The 15,048-nt window shown below is 41.9% G+C and overlaps 1 protein-coding gene across 2 annotated transcripts in view; it reads left to right on the top strand.

Annotated features, from left to right (window-relative positions):
• Positions 1-1,582: 1,582 nt before the first annotated feature.
• ZNF423 (zinc finger protein 423) overlaps positions 1,583-15,048 on the top strand; it is a 193,140-nt gene continuing 179,674 nt past the window's right edge. For both annotated transcript variants that reach the window (XM_026856820.1, XM_026856818.1), the window contains exon 1: positions 1,583-1,642. The gene's annotated coding sequence lies outside the window, so the exon portion shown is untranslated. The remainder of the gene's footprint in view (positions 1,643-15,048) is intronic.

The following is a 15,048-nucleotide window of genomic DNA, read 5'->3' as shown; positions in this document are numbered from 1 at the left end:
CAATATGGTGGTTTACAGAACACAAAATGGTAGGTGAGCCCCTAGGAGAGACCATGTGGGAGCCAAGCATTCCGTTGGGAATAGTACCAATAATGGCTTCAGTAAGCGTGTAGCTTTGTATCTTGCTTTTCTCTATCATTCTGGAGTTAAATATAATGTGACATGGCCTTTATGCTAACATAGACTTTTTGGAAAAAGTGTAACTGTATCTCAAGTATGATTGCTTCAGTAGAAGTGTCCAAAATCTGTTCTCCTCTGTTAGTAAACTTGCAGACTATCAGGACTGGAGCTGTGCCCTCTGTGGAGTACACATTTGTTTATGGTCTGAACATAAAATCAAAATTTGTCAAGGCACTGCCTGTGTAGATTGTCTTCTCTCTTCTTGATGACACCACATGTCACCACTGACATCAACCTGATAGATAAACTAGCAGATGCCAGAATTTCTTACTGGATTGGGAGAAAACAGGGAGGAAAGCATAAAATCAAGAATCTTGTGATGAAAATGTAAATAGTCAATGTAAGTAATCACTGGAGCAGGATCCAGAGCCTGGGCATACAGGTCCCATCTGATCAACAGGGGCTGTGCTCGTGGCTTTGCAGTAAGGTTTGGATTTCAGTTGCAGAATTATGTGGAGTTTGTATTTGAATGCAACAGAAAAGGGTTAGATGTTGTTCAGTGCATGGTCTAAATACTTTTCATCAGAAAATAAAGCCCCGTGATTTAAAACTGTTTGGTGACACAGTGACAGAGTAGGCAGGTGAAGATGATCAACTTTTGCAATTAAAAAAGAATTTCTGCAGTTACCACTTTCAAATGCCCAGTCTGACATTAGTAAAACTGCCCCTGATTTCAGTAACAGCAGGATCAGGCACTTTTTTACCCTGCTTGTTGTCAGTTGATCTCTTTAGTTATTTTTAAGAATGTAAGAATCAAATGACATTTTATAATTCTTAACAGGCAGAAAGTTATAGATATGTCACTTGCGAGTGCTGAGCACCTGGCTCTGACAGCTTTCACATCAGTAAGCTTTAAATGCAGTTATTTATGACTACCATATTACAGAACATGGTTGCACATTATAATAGCATTTTTAAATTCTGAACTCTGGAAAAATTAAGATATTGCTTGCTTCTGAATATGCCTAATATGTTAGTATATTAAGATAATATAAGTTATGCGATTTTCTCTTTATAGGACAGTTCTGTTACAGCCTACATTTCAAAAACGACCTCTACGTTTACAATGGTAAATGCAAGTTGTTGTGAGTGTACAAAATTTCAGCTGTGAATGCTTAGCAGCTAGTGATATTTAACCTCTATTAAAATTTCACGTGAACTTATGGTTACTTGTTCAGGAGGAAACCACAAACAAAAATCCCATATTTAGGTTAAAATGTAGGGAAAATCTCTTTACTAAATTTCCACCTTATGAATTATTTTATAGGAAGCAGTAATTTCTTTCTCACCAGTGCAGAAGTCTGTTTTAATACTTAATGTTGTAGTGAACCTAGTTTTCTGATGGCTTTGCTTTCCAATTGGTTTGTTTTAGCAATCACAACGTATTTTTGTTCTTTTTCAGTTGAAGAGGGTGAATCTTCAGATTTTGCTTTGACCTGGGACTCATCAGTGACTCAATCAGGTAAATATTTTAGGTTCTTCTGATTGCAAAAAGTGCCAGAAAGCTGCCAGGCTTTTTACAGGAACTGTATTTTGTATGTCACATTCCTGACGCAAATCCAAGACTACCCACTGCAACACAATTTTTATATCAGTTCCATATGGTCAATAAAATCTATTACATACAGAGACTAATATACTCTTATCCTCCAGAGAGCTATTCTTTCTTCTTGTGGGCATACTGAAATGGGTTGTGATTTCTCCAGTATAACCACTTTGAAGTTTTCTGCAATGGGCACTCTTGCACATTCATTCCAATCTAATTACATAAAAGCTGCTTTAATAGGAATTTTAAACCTCGGTCTCAACTGGAATGTGTGTATTTCTCCTCTTCAAGGAAATCAGAAAGTACTGTCAGGGTTGGAGAATAAAAGTGGTACATTGCCACGGTAGAAAGGAGTAACAGTTGAACCAGCTTTTGGTCTGCTTGATAGTAATAACACTTAAACAACGCGTCTGGGGTTCGTTCATCTGTGTTACATTGATTTGAATAAAAAGAGGCTCAAGAATCTGATCAGGATAAAGCAAGTTTGTTTGTAGTTGTGCAATATGTATTAATATCACAAACATGAGGATAAGTATCAAATTATTTCGCATTTAAAGTAACTAGACACATCTTAGTCACTGTTTGTGCCCTGTGCAAAGATGGTTTACTGGCTACTATGTCTTTAACATCTATGAAATTCTCATAAAATGTTTTATTTTAAAGCCAGTAAGTGCATTTCTTGTGCTCTCTATGTACTGGATTGCTTAGAAGCTCAGCAGCAACATGCAAACAGCTTGTAAATGGAGCGGTAGTATGAAAATTAACAATGGTGCTGCATTCTTGGTTAGCATGGGTTTTGTAAGAGTCACTGGGACACTGGCTCGCAGGAGTTGTTTCTTACCGAAGGCAGCATCAAGCTGGTCTTGAAGGCATAAACTGCTTTTGCGTGGCACTTTGTGGCATTTCCCTTTGTACCAACTGCAGTCTTGGTTGCACTAGGTGCATCTTCTCCGGGCACTACGGCTGTTTTGAATGGTTTGTGTTTTCACTACTGTTTGATAGCAAATATTGCTGCTGCTGCTGCTGCAAACCCCCAGCCGCGATGTCGAAGGCCCCTTTGTGCCTGGAACTAACGGTGCATGAAAAGAGTGCTCGCCAGCTCTCTTGCTTGACCTTCGTCTCAAACAGCAGTGGAGTGGAGTTACCAGTGTTATCTATCACAAGTCTTGAATTCTATTAAATTTAACACAGGCTGAGATTCAGAACTGCAAGAACAAAAATAATTTCTGTGCAGAGCGGAAGCTAATTTGGGATTTCTGGATGGTATTGTTGACTATGCTGTAAATAAAAGACAACCTGTGAAAGGCTTTTCCCAAATTATCTGAGTCTCCTCCATTTTTCTTCATTTACTCCCATAATTGCAGCTCTCATTCAAGACAGCGGATGTGGGATAAAATGTAATGTATGCAAGATTTATGGCAGCTTAAGGAAAATGTGTGCTAATTGAGGTATTTTCCTCTTAATACATTTAGTAGCTACAGATGTCAATCGTGCATTTGTATAAAGATGCAATACAGTATCCTATCAGGACAGGGCGCAGTGCATGGGACAGAGGTTGCACGCTGCAGTATGACAGAGAAGCTACATAGAAGAAGCTTAAAAAGCCCCAGTACATGGTGGTGCGGCTGCATGGAGCCACTGGCCTTTGTGTGGTGTGCCTCCAAAGCTGTATTCAGTAACTGAAACCAGTCCCTCAGTCCCAGTGTGCGAGACTTTCATTATGTTCTTTTATGATCTTCCTGTTTGCATTAGCTCCAGTAGTGTGATGTTGAAGTTCAATAAAGGGTGAAAAAACATGCTTTGACTTCTCATTTCATGCCCCTTCCTTCCCTGGACCAAAATGACAAAATTGCCTCCCCTTCCTTGACCCCCCAACAGAAAAAAAACCCAAAAGGCCAAACCCAGGACCTGTTAACTCTAAAACATTTGCCAGATGTTTCAAATTAACATATTTCTGTCCCATCTTCTCCTGTATGTGTTGGTACATCTCTGTGTGTTGCAAACACATTCAAAGTGACTTCTGAAAAATTCTCTTGGTGCTCTGCACAGCTGCTGTGGGCTGGGGGAGTGGCGGTCCCAGTGTGGTGTGGTACATAGGAACAGCAAGAGCAGTTAGAATGTAATTTTTAAATTTTTTTTGATACTAGCAAAGTATTTATATAGGTGCAGTTGTAGGGAGAAAATGTGCTTTTGCTGCTATATCTTATTTTGTTCATCAAACCAGTAGAAGCTATACTGGAAATTTTCTGTGAGTACGAGTTGAACGTGGTCATGGGGATTGTCCAGGTAGCTGTGACAGCTGTCTGTCCCCAGCTCAGGCGTAGGTATTCACAGGTGCAGGGCAAGACGCATCAAACACTGGGGCCCAAGCTCCATGTCTCATAGTGGGCTTGCCTGCTACTGAAGAGTACTGAAGGCACACAGTTCATGCATCTCTGACTGGGGCATGGCACTGGGTGAGGGGCTGCTTGGAGCTGCTTAGTGCAGCTCATGAAAATTTGACAGTGGACACATTGGCAACAGATATCCTGCCCTCGGATGGGTCTGGTTGGTGATGGCTTCGCACAGGGCACTATCCTTTTTCCTATGGCAGAGAATGTGCAAGTTGCTGTCTGCCTTAGCTTAACTTGTTCCTGGTAAAACCCATAAAGGTGAAATGCTCTGCAGGAATCCAACCCTTGGTGTAGTTGCATTGAGGAATTTATTCAAATACTTTAAATACAACTAGAAATAGCTTTATGATTTAAAAAAAAAATAAATTAATGACCACAACTGAAATGCTGTATATATTAACCTAGAGAATCAGGAAAATGTATAGGGAGGCAGAGGCTGCCCTTGCGCCAGAGTAAATAATCTGGATGTCCACCAGCCCTGTTTAACAATGGGCATATAGCGAATTTCCTTCCTCTTCAGGTCTTGTAAACATTTTTTTCCCTAATGCAAAAGGAAGAAAAAAAGCTTTTCCTTTCTTCTCTTATTCTGAGGACTTAGTTTGCTGTTAAATAGCAGGTCAGTAGTGTTTTGCTGTGTAAGAGGCAGAGACGTTTTCTGTCCCAGAGGAAGAGCACAGCTGAGTACTCCTTCCCCCTGCTTTTCTCTCTTAACAGCACATGCAGCGCTTGAAGCCCATCCATCTCACTCCAAAAGCGTCAGAGGGTGGGCTGGGCAGGGCTGCTGGGGGGGGCAGGCAAGCACCCACCTCTGCTTTAAAAAAGGATTTTCTGCTCCTTCGAAGCCAAGAGAAAATAAGATTCAATATTTGCAAAGCAAGGGTCCAGCCAGACAACGCTGCATTGCTGTTGTAATACATCACGAGAGTATTATCTTGAGGAGCAACAAGGGACGTTTTAAAGAAGTAAAAAGTCTTACTAAATATATAGAGAATTTAAGGCATTTTAAAGACCTATGAAAGCATTTTACATGGGGGTTGCTGGGGAGTTTCTCATTAGCCTGACTGTGAGGCCCCGGGGAATCTTGGCTGAATTGTCTGGGGCAAACAGAGCAGATTCTGTCTTCTCCTTAGGCGCCTGCAGACCTAAAAGCCTGATTTTTTGTGTCTGCTTTTGGGATAACTGAAGGTATCTTATTTTTGTATGCAGCTACAAGTTATGATACTGATCAAGAAAGAATTTGGGAAATAGGGGACTCTGGACCTGTGGCCTGAGTGCTGGGGACAAATGACACTGGCTACGTCTCTGTGAGCATGTGTGTGCAGAGCATGGGGGGATCTTTGCAGTGTTTGTGACTGAAAGACCCTCTCCAATGCCGGTGTCCAACATTAGTATCATTCAATTATAACGTGCCAGGAATCATGAAAATAAATTATAGGTTGGTGTTCCCGCCTTTCCACATTAGCTCCAGATTTCCTGTCCCTGCCACCGAGCTCGCTGCAGCAGCTGGGCACGTGTGCGAGGGACGTGTTAACAAAGCTCAGCATGGGGAAAAAAAAACCTCGCAACACCTTAGGGCACAGGCATTTGATGTTTTACCATTAAGAGTTCTCCCACATGCTTATTTTATACAGTACACAACTTCAGATTTTTAATTGCCTTCTGCAATTTCTTTTAAAGTTTTCCTCCTTAAAGGAGGAAAAGAAGAAAAGGGGAAGCAGCAGCTCTTGAGAAATGAACCACAAAACAGAAGAAAACCACCCTGTGGTCACTCCTTTTCCCTTCTCTTCCGCTTTTCATGGTGTTTCCCAGCTATGTAAATCACAGTTTTCACTTGGTATCTTCAGAGGAGGATCTTGTTGCAGTTTGGAGACTTACTTTCGTTCAGGGCTACCTGAGCCCATACTGGGGCATTTTTAATGCTGTCTCTGCTGGGGGGGGCTCTCCCTGCCTGTTCCCGCCCGGCTCTTCCCTGTGCTCTCCTCCACTGTTGGTCTGCGATCCCAGCGCTGCGGCTCTCTGTTCACCAGGTGTTGAGGCTATCTGTTCTCCTCTAATTGTTTTGTAGCATTGGGTGTAATTTTTGGCTGCCAAAGGAGCAAAATGCATGAGAACGCTGGAGTCTCGTGAAGCAAATGGAGACTTGCCCCTGCAAGTATTTGTGTGTTAAATTTTCCCCTTTTCTGTTTATTTGCATAAGCCACAGAAAATCTGTTCTTTTTCATTTTTCCCCTTTTGGAGGCATATTTTGGTCACACAGAGTTTCTTGTCCCCTCAGCCTTCCTCCAGCACCCTGGGCTTGCCCGCCCCGGCACAGTCCTCTGCCTGGTGCCCACCAAGGCCCGCACCCCCGCAGGAGCCCAGTCCCAGCCTGCCCATGGCCCCGGCAGCCCCCCCCCGAGCCCTGCCACATGGCCCCTTGGGCATGGGCTGTGCCAGGAGTAAGGCAGGAAGGCCCAGATGAGAGAGACTGCCCTCCCATAGACCCCAAGCTCTTTTTCTCTATTTCTACATGTATTGTATTTTGTCTTATTTAACGTCTAAATGGAAGAATGCTGACCCACCCCCACCACCCCCCCGAGCACCCTCATCTTGAGATTCTGGGGTATCTGCTGCAGAGCATTGAAAAGGTCAGTTGCAATTCAGTGGGCATTAGAAACCTGTTATCTTGAAAGTACTCTGAAATTATCTGTCCTGAGTGCCTTCACAAGCTCAGACATCTTCTAAAAGTTGATTTAATTAGTAAATCAATATGAGAAGATTGTGATTACAGTGTATAAGGATTTCTAAAGGAATAAACCTTTGAACTTAACAAAGAACATAAGAAACTTTGATAACTTTTAGTTGAATATTTTTTCAATGTGCTATGAAATGTTTGATCTCAACTGGTTGGCATTCTTACACTGGTTTTAAAAACAGCATCCATGTCTCTGTATGGACCTACAGCATGCAGGTCAGTCAGTATAGTCTGAGGTTCTCAAAACTTTAAATATCTTATGTGGAAGCAGCCAAAACCTAAACAGATGCAAACTAGAGATAAAACTGGGGAGGTTTGTAGCTCTGGCTGCTACATTTCTCATTTATGCTAAATTGAACTTTTATTTTCCTTGGTCATGTGTGGGTTTTTATGACGTAACACAATTATGTGTCCTTTCAGAAGAGAGAAAAAAATTAATTCTCCTTTCCTAATTATAAAACTTAATTTTTAACTTTGATCTTTTACTTAAATACAGTTTGGTTTTTTTTTAAAGCGCTTCTGATAGTGTTTTCACAAACAGAAGGTGAAGTAATAGAAAGTACATAGTACTCAGATAATGTGGTGGTGGGTGAGCATCCAATGTTAAGATTTTTGGAGCTGGGATAATGTAAAATGAAACAATACAAGTAATTATAAACCCTTCCCAGATTACTCTGTTTGTAGGAGCGCATGGCACAACTCTGCATCTGCAGACATGAGGGCTTCCTGGGAGCAGGTCTCTGCTCCCAGTGCTTCTGGGCTGGCGGGAATGGGGACGTGATGCTGCTGGAGGAAGCTGTTGGCTGGGGTGACAGGTGCCCCTGGGGGATCCCCAAGGTCCAATTCACATCTTGTGGCTCTGGCACCTTTAGGGGAAGAAGAGCCATAAAGAATGAGATTCCTCGTTGTGTGTGGTGGAGCACAGCTCAGCACTGACACGTGCATCTGTCATGGAAACAACCGCCCCACAAATCTGCCGAGGCATCTCTGGGGGTGTGGTGCCATAGGTGTTCCCCTCTTGTTTGGGGAGGGAATCTCCGGCAAGAAGGAGCAAACTTCAGATGTGAACACAGCATGGGTGTCAGTATTTAAATTAGAAGCACACACCTGTGTATTACAGCATTTCCTAGAAAATACTTACTATTAAAAATGATAATTGGAAAAATTACAGCAATAGCACAGAGGAGGAGAATTAATTTCCATGGTAAAAGAGACGAGGAAAGAAAAGCTCATTTCAAAGTGAGCTATTGATGGCTCCCCCTACCCCATCAGCTGCTGGTTCCCAGGCTTTTTAAAGAAACTGTCTGCTGTAAAGCCAGGCTGCTTAAGAGAAGCCTAGCAAGCATGTTGCATGGCAGCGTGTCATTGGCGTTGCTGAGCACCTAAAGCCAGCCCTGCTAAATTGCTACAGGCAACATCTGTAAAGGGAAGGATTTCTGCAGGCTGTGGGGTTGCAGCCCCTGCCTGGCCGTGCTGGCGAGTGGCTCTGGACCTGTGTGCTCTGGGATGCTGACAGTGCACCAGGACTGGTGATGGGCAGCAAGATTGCAGTCAAATCTGGGAGTATCTCTGGGGGCATCAGGTTAACCTCATCTAAAGTCTTACGAGTGTGGTGTATTTGCTGGCACAAGGCTGCTATGGTTTGGGGGATGTTCCCATAGGGTCTTCTGACAGGGACATCTTGCCAGAAATGCAAATACACCATCAGCATGGACAGTTGCACACGTGAGCATATCCTTCTGGGGCTGGCAGGGGACATCCTCCATGGGGTCATGTCGCCATCTTGCCAGCAACGGGTTTTTTTTCCCTGTGACAAATTTGCTTTTTGTTTAAAGGTGCGGCTGTTGGGGCTTTATCTGATGGGAGACTGTAACACTGTGTTTCATTTCCTTGCACTGATTGGAGGAGGTCGTTCACCTTCATGGGTGGACCCTCGGGCACAGCCTTCCTGGCTCTCCATCCCTTGCTGCGCTCAGGTCTCCCATGGGTGTGAACACCCTAGTGAAGGATGCTGCCATTGAGCCGGAGGGAGTGCTGGAGAGAAACAAGGCATAGCATAGCACCTTCCCATCTTCTTCACACTCCTGCTCTCCTTTCCTGGGTTTCTTTCCAGTGATTCTGCCTTGTCCTCCCTTGCTGCCCAAGGGCTGTGAGTAGATGAATGCTTTCTCTGTTTCTAGATTAAAATATATCTGTTGTTTACAATAACCTTCAGGGGCATAACTAGCATTAATGGGCTAAAGTAAAGCAAAAGAGATGCTAGGCTGAATATCGGTAAACATTTCCCAGTAGTGGGATCTAATAGACTCTGGTATTATCTCCCATCACTTTGGTCATTTTCAAACCGAACCAGATAAAGCACTTGAAAATACACTGTAGGAATGGTCTTACATTAGAGGGATGGACAAGATCACCTGATAAATCCTCCTCATCTCTAATTTATCCAGTTCTGCTGCACTCTGGATCTGATAATCTCCTGCAGATTTGAGGACAGAAGCAAATTGAATGGTCAGGAGAATTGTGCTTTCTAGAGCCTACTTCAGTAAATATTTTTATGTAGGATCTCAAAGCACTTTACAAATGCTAATTAAACCTCCCCGTCTAGTAGAAAGTCTTGGTTGTACCCCGTGTCCATACTGCTTTTTTCCACATCATGCAGCATGCACCGTGCTGCAGGTCAACCTTCCCAGAGGGCTCTGGCTTTGTGACTCATGGGCACTTGCCAGCCCATCTTGCTTTGAGTCCTTTCTGCAGGTCAGTGGCTTTGTTTTTCCAGGTCTGCTTTGGCTGGCTGGCAGGAGCGAGGGAAGCTGTAGGAAGTGACTGCAATGGGTTTTAACTTCGTGAAATCAGACAGATGACGAGTTGAAGGAGTTTCCTGGTGAACAATTTCTTTGGTTTTCACAGAGACCTCTGTTCTCCTTCGACTAGTTTGCACATTGCAGTTGTAACTGGTAGCTCAAAGCTGCCAGCCTGAATAAGTGTAAAACAGGAATAACAGAATATATTATGTTGGCCTGTTGCTTAAATGAGAAAAATCAATAAAAAATAATGCCACAGTGGTGGATCCCCAGTAATCATTCTTCCTGAGGAAAAAACAAGTTGTGCCAGTCATGAGAATGGGATTTTATAAACAAGGTTGTAAAAGAAGAAAACCAAATTGAATAAACAAACTCTACTGCTTTGTTTTCTGAGCTGAGTAAGGATGTTGATATGAAACTCTGCAGTGAAAAGAACTGCATGAATTTATGAATTGCCCAAATAATCTTTGCTTATTTAGTACAGGAAACTAGAATCATTTGGGTTGGAAGGGACCTCTAGTGGGTCTTACTCAACATTGACCTGACTGTAAAAGTTTTTGTAACCATTACTGCCCTATTTTTGGTTAAATTGTCTTGAACTGTTAAGCTTATTGTAGACGACGAGCACAAGTATGCTTATTGTAGTATAAGAATGTGGAGAAAACGGAAATTAAGGCCAAATACTCATGGAAAAAAGGGTTTTTTTAAAGTTAATATAGCCTAAAATTTCCCATTATAGAGATACATTTGTATTTCTGTCATTTACTAACTAAAGTAACCTTTTTCTGATCTCACTACAAGGAATTCCAATGTCATTGTCAAAATAAACTGAGCTTATCTCGTAATCTTGTATTTGTTGTGTATAAATTCAAATGAGAAAACTGTTAAATGGGACCATTTATAATGAGATTTGAGATACCCTATGGCTCTCACTTGGAGACAAGTGACCTTTGTCTTTTTTGGGGCTGAGTAACAGTGCGATGAAGATTTAATAGATGTGTGCAGAGACCTGGCAATTGGGGTGTGCATGGAAGAGGTGCTTAATACATCTTGCTCTACATATTTTTGAATTCAGCACGCTTGAGACTGAAGTGCTTGTTTGTGTTTTTTACTCGCCATGCCTCCTTTCTCCCTTGAATATCTTTGGTGATTGTTAGAAATTATTAGACAGTCACAAAACACTAAAGAGAAAGGAAAAAACCCACACACTTCGCTTGGAAACACTGTCTGTGTTGCATAAAGCTCTGACAAGATCAAGCCTCTAATTAAATTATCTGGCACGTGGACAATTCTGTTCCGAGATCTGCTGAGCTAATGTGTAGCCATTAGCTCATACAGCCACCAAATCAGAAGTACCAAAGAGACAATTTACATAGGGCCACAGCGTGTTTTAAAAAATTCTGGTGAGTTGTGAAGCCTGTAATGTTAATTGCCAGTTAGCACATTGTAATTGCTGTAATTATTTGCAAGTAAAATGATGTAAGGGACTTAACATTGTACTTTTCTTAACACTTCACATGTTGGTGATCCACTAAATCTCCCACTTGGAGTTTTGCTGGTTATTCTAAGAGCTCGACAGCCACTTGCTGAAGTCTGATCTCATCCGCAAGCTTGCTGTTCTGCCTGTTGTCTTTAACGCTGAGCGGTGGGTCTCTAAAGTCTTTATTAAAAAAAATGCAATAAAATAATACATGTGAATGTCTGCTGCTGACCAGCAAAAGCATAGCCAGCCCTGCAGCTGGCCACACTGGAGCCCAGCTGGGAGAGAGCCCTCAGCATAAATTGCCAGCCTATTGCCTCCCACCGCCACGCCGCGGAAGTGGGCCAAAAGCTCCTCCGTATGGGATTAAAGGGATGTGTAATAGATTAAAGATCAAAAATGTTAATTAAGAAATGGTCTTTTCTAATAAGATGCCTTCAAGGGCACGGTACCAAAAATGAGGCAATATCTCATTTTGGCAATAGTGCTGGGGCTGTAATGAAGCTGGAGCATGGGGGTAAGGGGGAGAAGGAAGGGATGCCTCCTGTTCAAGGCATCTCCTTCAGAATGGGTAAATCAATTAGCAATAAAAATGTAAACGTGTAAGTCAGAATGACATTACTCTGAATGCTGCTGAACAATGTGTGGATTTAGATGTACATGGTTTAGTTTGGCGTTTCCTTGAGGATAAGTTGACAGTTTGTGACTGATAAAGAAGGACCCCTTCAGCATAGTGGTATTTAAACAGCAGCATGGTAATTTGTCTGAAAATAACTACTCTTCCTGGAAGCTTTGATGCATTTGAAGTGAATCTGTGCAATATATTTTCCTGATGTAGTTTTCTATATATGGGAAGTTCAGCACCTTTGTTGCTGGATTGAAACTTGTCGTTTCTATGTTTGGGGAAAAGCTTATTTCTGTTCAGAAAAGGGAAGAGCCACAACTCTGAGCTCTCATATTCCAGGCTCCTGCAGCAGGGACAAGTTTATGTTTTACAAATAAACTGATATGCTAGTGTTACTTCTGAGTTTCAAACCCAAAAGGTGCTTTCGAGAACTGGGAAATTTTATGACATCATTATAAGTAAAGAAAACATGCTTTTTCTTAAACTTGAGCATTCCAGTTAGTGACTCTGCTGTTAACATTTTCTTAGTAAACTCTTCAAAACTCCAAAAGGAAAACTCAGATGTTTAACAGTGCTTTTCCTTGTGGTGGGATGACGGGATTTCACATCCCACTTCATCCCACACTTTCTCCTCTAAACACCTTAACTCTGAAAGCTGCAGTATTTCTGAAGGGAATTATTTGCTACTATAAAATGGAGGGACCCTGTAGGCAAATTTTTTCCCTCTTGGTTGGAAACTTTTGCTTGGATTAAACAACCCACTGTCATGGTGAGGCTCTCTGCGTAGCATGTGTGGATGTTTTAAGGCTCTGGCTGTTGTTTGAACCAAAGCTAGAGAGAATTTGCTATTTGAGAGAAATATGGTGGGATGGCACTTGCTGGTCGCATGCCTCTGTGTGTGCATGGCGAGTGGGGCTGACTGAAGCAGCCTGACAGAAAAATGTCCTCTGACAATGGTCTGAAATTTGGATTTGTTGCTCTGGCTGTGTATATTTAATCTTTATCTGTTGTGTGAATCTTTAGCAGAAAAGAGCATTTGGAGGAGATCAGTGAGTGAAAGACAATGGCTCTGCGCTACCTGCTCACCTGCAGCCCCCAAATGAAGTGGGGAAGAGGAGTGTGGCGTCCATGTCCTTGAGAGGAGGAGCAGTGGTTTTCCCTGGGTTCTGTTTAATTGAGAGGGGGTGTGGAGCCCTTGGAGCGGGGCACAGTGTAGACGTGCTTACTGGTATTATTTACCTCGGATGGGGGCTATAGATGACTTAAATTGAATGATGCTAAATTCCTGTGCCCTGATTTTGTCAGATCAGTGAACACAAATAGAGATAGTGGTTGTTTCCATCCACAGAAAGAAAATTGGAGAGCTATTTCTTATCCAAGGACTTGTTGGATGTTTTTGCAGTTCATAAATGTATCATTTTGGCAGACTGTTTCGTTCCACCTTTACTTGTTTTCACTTACGGTTTTTTGTTAGAAGAAATGTGTAACTCAGACTTGAATTAGCCTTCTCCCAAGAAGGGCTGTGTCGAGCCATCCTTGCTGACTCATCAAGGAGGTACAACCACAGCAACAAAAAGATCATTGCCTTTTTCCATACTATGAAGTTTCTTTAAAGACTCAAAGTCATTTTGTACTGGACAATTTTGGAGACAGTGTTCTGAATTGAAGTTTTCCCCTGTGTAATTTTGACTATGCAAAAAAGATGTATATAGTCTGTCATTTTTCTTTCAGCTACAGTAGGGAAGACTTCAGTTGTGCATTGTTGATTTAATCAAGTAGGTTATATTTGCAGAAAGATGGTCAGTTTAAAATGCCATCATTAATTTGTATAGAATATGTGTCCCATACAGAAATTGAGAAAACTTAAACTTTGGTAGTAGTTCATATTGGGCTCCTTGTGTTTAGCACCCAAGTCCAGATGACCATTTATCCTGTTAAATGAATGAGAAATGTTCCGTGTAAAAAGCATTTGGCTTCTCTTCCTTGATCATATTGAACAAAATACATTTATTGCCAAATTTCCACAGTAACATCCAGGAAGCATATACAAAATCAGCAGGGTTAGCCAGGTATAACTGAGAGCAGCATTTGGTCTATAATCTTATGAAAAAAAGGTTGTGCAGTAAAAGGGTAATTTTTCTGGTCAAGGTGAATTTCATGCTGCAATCTTGCACAAGTTAGCTAATAGCCAGATTGGTAAAACAGTTTCTGAACAGGATGTTGCAGAAATCTACATTTTTTTCTTTTTTTCTGTGTATATTGTGTGTGCAGACAGCTGCAGTGTTGAAGACATGAGGAATATCACTTCTGCAAATGCCCTTTGCATCTCTGGGTTTGTGTTATTACAGCAAGCTTAGATATGTCTGTATAACAGAATTAGATCGTGATCCATTTTTCACCCTTACTTCCAAAAAGTGGCGCTGGGTGTTTATGGTGTTTTGTGTGTGAAATTGAAGTAAGAATTGGTGTTGCTCTTCCTTCAAAATGGTTTATAAAAACTGGTGAATTTTTAGGGCTTTTTCATACAGTGAGGTTGTAAACCTGTTGTATTTTTAAATGTCTTTCTGAGTTGCAAAGAAACCCACAGATACACCACAGGCGCCGGAAGCATGGTGGAGCCGTCAGTGAACTATTAAATGAGAAAACACATCATAAGAGTTAAGTGATTTTTAGCTTGATACTGTAATGAAATATTTCAAAACCGTATCTGGTTAATGAACATTGTGGCCAGACTTCGTAATTGGCCAAGGATGTAGGAAGTAGAAGCACTTTAAAAAGACTCCTAGCTGTGATAGCTGTAAATCAGGTGGAAGGGTCCAACACCATCCTCAAAGCCCTTTTTCTGCATCAGCCGTGGGGCTGTGGGAGAGGGGCCGTGTGTGGCTGTGTGTGCGGCAGCTGTGCCCGCGTGAGCTGTGGTGTTTGGCTGTTGAAAAAGCTGTTTTGTAGAACAAAGTTATCAAGTGTGTGTCACTTGTCAGCAACTAAAAATGCAACTAAAATCCAAGTTCAGAATATAAGGAAAAAAGTTGGGACTGGGGCCCCACAACGAAATGTGGCTTTGAAAAATGGATAATTTTGTTATTATTGCTCCTTTTTATGTAGTGCAAAGTACAGAGGGAATGGGGCTGCTAAAGAGCATATCAACTAAATTAGGGTTAATTAGAAGTTCTCCCAAATAACTGGTGCTTCATCAGCAACAGAGCAGCGTGTAAATAAACCTAATTTCTCTCCAACTAAACTCTTCACAAGCTTAATTACAACAGCAATAATATCTCTCCCCCCCCCC

The sequence above is a fragment of the Athene cunicularia genome (genome assembly GCF_003259725.1).
Source record: "Athene cunicularia isolate RWA chromosome 11 unlocalized genomic scaffold, athCun1 chr11_part1, whole genome shotgun sequence".
Taxonomy (NCBI): domain Eukaryota; kingdom Metazoa; phylum Chordata; class Aves; order Strigiformes; family Strigidae; genus Athene; species Athene cunicularia.
The sequence above is the reverse complement of the archived record's forward strand: the minus strand, read 5'-3'. Positions and strand labels throughout refer to the sequence as shown.